This window comes from Pagrus pagrus, assembly GCF_965226575.1.
Source record: "Pagrus pagrus genome assembly, chromosome: 20".
NCBI classification, from domain to species: domain Eukaryota; kingdom Metazoa; phylum Chordata; class Actinopteri; order Spariformes; family Sparidae; genus Pagrus; species Pagrus pagrus.
Window position 1 is genome coordinate 19,513,200 of NC_140207.1, and position 7,604 is coordinate 19,520,803.

The window sequence follows — 7,604 nt, forward strand, 5'->3', positions numbered from 1 at the left end:
GTGTTTTCTATGGGAGAGAGTAACTCCCTTTGGTGTGGACTTTGGGCTTTTTCACTTTGCAGCCTTTTTACATGCACAAAAATGTTACATAACACAATAGAGGAAAGGCAAAACCCCAAAAAGCATAATATGACCTCTTTAACATTTCTTGTTGCAAAGTCAATCAAATAATTACAGTGACCAAATGACCACAAATAGATGCAAGACAACAACAAAGACAAACAAAATGACAGAAAAGGCACCAAACCAGCTACAACAAGATGCAAAAGGACTATAAAGAGAAACACACTGATCCGAAATGACCAAAAAGAGACACAAACTGGCTTTAAAGAGATGCAAAACAACAACAGAGACACAAACGATTTCAAAGAGAAGCACAAAGGTTAACAAAATGACAGTAACGTGACACAAAACAGCTGCAGTGATATTGTCTCTCTTTAAGTCTGCCTTACTGTTGTGTAGGAACTTTTGCATGTCTGCCATTGTATCAAAATGAGTCCATGTTAGTGGATTTTTAAGAAGAAAGCTCTTGATGGTGGCCTTTTGGCATTCAATTTAGTAACTCTATAAACACTCAGGATAAATGCATACAAACAGCAAATGTAAAATAATTTCCATTCTGTATGAATTTAATTAGCATAACTATATTTTAAAAATAAGGGAAATCACTGGATTTGTGACGCAAAACAGTTCTGTCCTTAAAGAAAATCAGGGAAAGAATCTTACAGAAGCATCTTCTAGTAAATGTTTTATTGAAGTGTTTTATTGAAGACCTAGCAGGACTACTGTGATTTAATAATGATCTAAAACCAGATTCAGAAAAGAGTCCCGGACTGTGAACTAGTACTGGTGTTTGACATGTTTTCATTGAATCCAGCAGATGGCGGCAGAGCACCATCACATCCCCGGTGCCCGGGTTCATCGGGTGCATTATGACACGGATTCCCTCCATCAGTTGCTGTCCACTTCTGCTCTTCACAATTTCAGTATATGGTGGCTTAAATCCACTAAAGTAGATTAACTGTGTGAGGCCTTGTGCGGAACGTGCATGTGTGTGTGTCTGTCGCCATAATTAGGAATTAATCTTATCATTTGAGAGAAAATTTCAATTTCCCATGGGTGTATTAATTGTGTATACATGTAATTGGGCTGCTTTTTTCCCGCCTAAATGGACCTTTTTTCCCGTCTTAAGCGGGAGTAATTACGTGCATATGCAGCCGGGCTGAGGACATCTCTTAGCGACAGTGCGCTGACGAGAAATGTAATTTGAAAGAAAAAGCTACCTGATTCACCTTTACTCCCTTCAGACCCTCCTAGAATAATTATCCTCCTTAACTTAAACCAGTGTGGTTAATTCAGCCTCACACCCACGCCTCGGCACTGAAAAGGCGCCTTGTTTCCCATCGCTATAATTTCCCTCAGACTCCGATTGGAACATGGTTCATTGTGGAGGCATTTTCATGTGGCTGGCTACTATGAAATTAGTAAATCCAATAATTTAGGTTGATTTAAGAATGCAAGGGGGAGACTGCAGGGTCATATGCCCATAGGTAATCAATACTAATTACCATTTCATTTCTCCCCCCACTTTCTTTTCTTCTAGAAATCACATGCGAATCTGATCTCATTGGTCTGATTAAAGGTTGCAAATGAAGGGTCCTCACTCGCTGATTCTCATCAAAGGCCAAGCACACGCTCCGTAACTTTGTCTTCATTTAATTCTGCGTCGTCTTCAGACAAGGCCCCAATTATAAGCTTGCAGTGAATCTCCAAAATAGCCCATGCACATTGACCTTTTTAGATTAAAAGCACATTCTCTATGTCTCATGGAGTCCCATCCCATACAGTCCAATTTCCCTACTAATGAACCACGGAGGTTGGAAGTTCTAGTGCCGTAGTGAAAAGCAGCAATCCTAAAAATACATCACTATAAAGGTATTGTGATAACAATAGCAATAAGAGCCAATAACTCGTAGCTGCCTGAGATTGGAAAAGCAATATTTTCTTTCCAAATGAATCACATGTGACATTCAGAATGAATATTTATGAATAAACACACCCATGCAAAAAAATAAAAAAATAAAAAAATAAGCCCATAATAAATTCCAGGAGAGAGTGCAAGATGAAAAAGCACAGAACAGTGGAAGTTATAGATTTCAGATATGAGTGTGCTGCAGTCCCTGTTGGCTGCATTGAAAACATATACTTTGCGCTGGTTGCCAAGTAAACAAGAGTGAATCACACGACCTGTTTCCAGACATTGGATAAGGGATTTGATCCACCTCGCAAACACCAGAGAAGCTCTGGCTTAAAACAAGCCCAGCGAGTCGCACTCCAATTTAGGCTTCCCGCAATCCAGCAGGCGAGTGGCGAGATGCTCCTGTGAGAATCTCCTTTTGACAATTAAGACACCCATGGAGGCATGGAAAGCTCTCAATTCCATTAGCCTCTGTGCTGTTGCACTCTATCTGTCCACTGAGCCTTAACTTACTTATTAGTACAAGTCTGCCGTATTTTGTTAGGGAAAGCGATTAGTGAAATCTACATGAAAAGGCAATTTCCCTCTCCTTTTCTCTCCCTTCACTCTCTCACACTTCATTGAGATCAGACAGATCTAAAGAATGGCATTTGCGCGCTAATGCAATTCGCTCTGCATCATTTCGGATGTTATTCTTCGGATGGAAGTGACTTGTGTCTTTATTTACTCGTTTCTGTGTGACAAATAGTCGAGAGTTGGCTAAAATTACATCGGCGCTGGTGTGCTCCCCCCTATTTAACTAAAGGCTGGGAGCATCGGCTGGCAGTCAGCTCTGAGACTGCAGCTCCACTTTGATGTATTGGAGTTAATATCTTCCTGACATTTCTCAGGACAGATTTTCATCACTAGATTCATCTGTACTTTTGGGCCTATGTGATAAATGAGTCAGGACATTCATTTTCCTCCCCTCGTGTCTCGCTTCTGCAGAGACAAGATGTGTGTGTGCGTGCATGTGTGAGTGCATGCGTAAATATGTATCTACTGTTGAGATGCAGGGGTGTGAATCTTTTCATGAGGTAGCATGTGTGTGTGTGTGTGTGTGTGTGCGCTCCCTTGTGTGTTTCCAAAGCCGGCCCCAGTGTGCCTTGGCGAGCGGGAGTCTGACGCCGGCGTACTTGTGACACGAAATAGACGGCGGCATTAATGGAACTGACATTAATTTGACAGAGCGCTCACTAACATGCGAAGTCACTCGCAGTTCATAATAATAATATTAACTCTGCATTAACATGCAAGGCTGTCTGTTGCACCAGATGCCGAGCGTTTTCCGGAGAGCGGGTGCTGCAGTCTGTCTTTCTGGGCCACGAGTGTATCATGGCTGGAGAATTCGCAAACAAGAAAAGCCTCATTCTTACTTGTCTGGATAGCAGAGTGGTGCTGACATACTGTGAACTCCTCTGCTGTGGCTGCAGGGACACACTTTGCAGCTCGGCCACCGTCCAGGAGCATTCTTGAAATAGCTAAAAGCAGCCGTTCTGGATAGAGGTTATAGTTTAGGGAGCAGGTTTACACGTAAAACCTGTTTGTCACTGCACAGCGGATGTATCTTTTTCAACTTGATGAATTGCTATCGTGCCCTTGAGCAGTGGAGCACACAAACACACACACACACACACACACACATAACAGGTGTAGCCAGTAGGAAAAGCTGAAGGCTATTTAGTCCCGGCCATTAACACTAATCAAAAACCACTTTACCTGATAAGAACTGCAGTGGCCGTCTAGCAACCACAGTCACCCACATCCCTCTTCGCTGATATTGAGCAGGCTTAAACAAGGTGCCACGAGTAGGAACCATGAAGGTGATGGAGGGATTCAGGTGAGAGTGCTAATTCGTGGCAAAGCGAAAGCTGGAACACTCAATTGCTGACCTGGATGATTAGTCGACGACAGATTGCAATGAGTGTGTCGCAAACATTAAGAACACAACAACAACACACGATTAAAACATGGACAGACACCAACACGCAACTGCTAAGAGATGCAAAAGAAGCAGAGACACAAATGACTTCAAAGAGATGTAAAACAACCACAAAGAGACACAAACTGACAACAAAGAGATGCACAACAACCACAAAGAGACACATACTGACTACAAAGAGATGCAAAACAACCACAAAGAGACACACACTATTACAAAGTGATGCAAAACAGCCACAAAGAGACACACACTGACTACAAAGAGATGCAAAACAACCACAAAGCGACACAAACTGACTACAAAGAGATGCAAAATGACCACAAAGAGACCACACTGTTTACAAAGAGGTGTTTAACGACCACAAAGAGACACAAACTGACTATAAAGAGATGCAAAATGCACACAAAGACACACAAACTGACAACAAAGAGATGCAAAACGACCACGAAGAGACACAAACTGACAACACAGAGATGCAGAACGACCACAAAGAGACACAAACTGACTACAAAGAGATGAACCACGACTACAAATGGAAACAAAATGACAGTAACGGGATACAAAATGGCTGCATCATTTCTAGTCATTTCGTGTCTCTTTGAGTCTGGATGCCTTCCTGTAATGGAGGACGGATGGGGGGGCCTTTTGCATGTCAGTGCCCTGGTGTCCATTGTCTCATAATCCATCCATGTTAGTAGATTTTGAAGATTTGATGGGGGCCTGTTGGCATTCAATATCTATAAACTCTATAAACACATCAGAATCTACTTCATTGAAAGATTCACACTCAGAAATTCATTCAATTCAGAAACTATCTTAAAGTATTGCATTTCCTTTTTTTGTTTCAGACCGAAACTTGACAGTCACGTAACACGGATAGACACAAAAATGTTAAGGCAAGATGCAGTGCCAGAGCAGAAACAACATGCAGGGTCACACACATTCACTTTAACACACACACAAACACACACACACATACACAGAGGCCCATACAGTATGGATTGGGCATTGACCAAACCTCATGAAAAATGCAGTTATTCAGATTGACTCAGTGTGAGTGAATGCAGGCCATAAGGGGGCTGGTGTGGACTCCACACCAGCCAAAAGCTCCCCCCTCTGCTGAATGGTCAGCTCCTCCAGGCGACAGAAACCTTCCAGTGTCACATTAAATCACGAAAATACAATAGTGCATAGCGATAATTACGTCAGCAAGTATTTTGAAGAAATATATTCGTAAAACAGACGAGGAAGACTGGCACCGGTCTTAATCGCTGTATGATTTTGTCTAAGTATCTATCATTTGACTACTTGTGCGTGAAAGCACACTTATGTTGGTGAACCCACAGAGAATTAAAGCTTGACTCTGCAGACCCCTCTCCACTCTGCTCCCACAAAGCTTTTTAGTGACTTTCATCTTACAGCCCACAACTCTTCTACTGTGGTTCACTCTCGCTGGTCTCATAGTGTTGTTTTCAACTGCAGCAGGCAGTTGTTTTAAACCTCTTCAAAAGTATGTGCAGTACACACAGCCTCAACAACGGACAGGCCAAGGTAGCAACTAGCTAGTAAGCATAATGGAGCATTTAGCGTTTTAAGAGCCAGTTATTTCCCTCAAGAGTTTATAGAGACTAAAAACACAGCTAAAAGGACAGTTCGCCTGGTGGCCAGACACGACTCAAAATGAAAATGCTAATGTTCGCCACCAAACCCCCTAATATGGCCAATTTAGATTTTTAGGCCAGATGAATATAATCTGATATAATGTGTTAATTATTGAGCTTTAGAGATGCTGGTAGGAGGGTTTTATTACCGTCACAGACAGTTTCCACTCACACTGCTGGCTCCAGCTACACATTTACCATACAGACAATAACTACTCATTATTTCTCCAAATGTCTAACGTCAGACTAGACGCCATCTTTGAAAAACTTAAAAGTTAATGAAAGGCGAAATTATCGATGAGTTCCAAGGCTGCGTGTTGGCAACCCATTCTGCATGTTTTGCTCTCTACATGGGCGCTTTTCCTTTCCTGCACTCTACCAAAGCCCGCTGAAACATGTTTGGTCGACACTAATTGGACTACAAACGGACTACAAATGGAAACCAGAACACTTCCTATACCGAAAGCTTGTCCCTTGCTTTAGTCAACCAGAAATAAGGATACAGTTGACTGGATATATACTATACCAGTTTTTGACCTCAGGATTTAAGATGAACACTGATGTTTAAAATGTCTTACAGAATTAAAACAAACAGTACAAGACGGTGTCACTATGGCAGCAGCATCCTCGACAGGCGCCTCGCAGAACATCTTTTTACTGCTGTGTACTATTTCTTAAAGCAGTTCTTGTTTTATCCTTCAACTTGTGTTGGCTTCACCTCCCACACAACCTGCTCAACCAGCCTGTTTGTGTCTGCCATGTTTTTGATGTTTCCACTCTTCCACACAGTCTCCACCGAGGAATACTGTAATTTTACCGCGCAGCGGAATGGACAGCAGTGTTGCAGCACCCACATACATGCCCGAGTCTGGAGTCTGAAGGTCGTCGGGGCTCGCGTCACGAGCAGAAATGAGGGATTGGGTTGCTACGAAGAACATGTAGCACAAAAAAGACAGAAGAAAAACTGCAGTGTCCTACTGCAGATTTCCATCGCTTCATACATGCATAATTCAATTTAATATTTTCACATTTTATGGCCCTAAATATTCATGAATGATAAGAGCTCAGGGCGAACTTGTTCAAAACTTGGCGGAATCTCAGAAAACTTGCTCCCTGCGTCGTGCGTTTCGGCCGGAGTTGTCTTCGGTGCCCCCTTGCTTTAACAAGATCAATATCGCCACATCGCTGTACCCTCGCGTATTGTGTTATGTTACACCATCACCGGCAAATGAAATAATGAATTCATGGCTTGACACAAAGGCAGATGAAGGCATATTTGAACATTCAAAGAGAGAGCGAGGGGAGAAAAGAGGGAGAGAACATTCCCAAAATTAATTTTCATCTCCAGGGTTCATGCATATTTAATAGAGAGCGCTTGAATATCATAGGGTAATACTAGCCCGGCGTGCATACAGAGGCCGGGCTGCCGAGAGAAAATAAACGACCGTGATCGTTGTCATGAGCAATAACTCTCTGTAGAGCTGGGAAACAAAATAGCCAGAAATGCTTTGATGAAGGAGAGTAGGAGAGGAGGAGGAGGAGGAGGAGGAGGGAGGAGAGAGGGTGAGAGAAAGAGAGAGAGACATAGCACGGCAGAGGAAAGCGAGTGAGACAGAAAGAAGCTGTAGCAGAGGTTAAATACTGGCGGAGTGATGGTCCCCTTGGATGCGGCTGCTGTGGCTGCCGCTGTCTTTGTTTTGCAGGGGGTTGGGGGGGGGTAGATCGGAGCAGGGGAGTATGGGATATGGGGATGGTGGGGGTTGGTGGGTGATGTCTGAGTGACAGTAGTTGACAAGCCCCGTGGACGGCATCCCAGGAGGCTTCGTGTTGCCCTCACCCCCCTCCTCTCAATGAGTAAACACATCACAGAATCAGCACATGCAAGCATGCGGTGCAAGTGCGTGGTGCACACACACGCACTCGCACACACAGACACACAAATCCTTGAAAACATGCTCTCACACACAAGTTTCCAGTCAGTCAT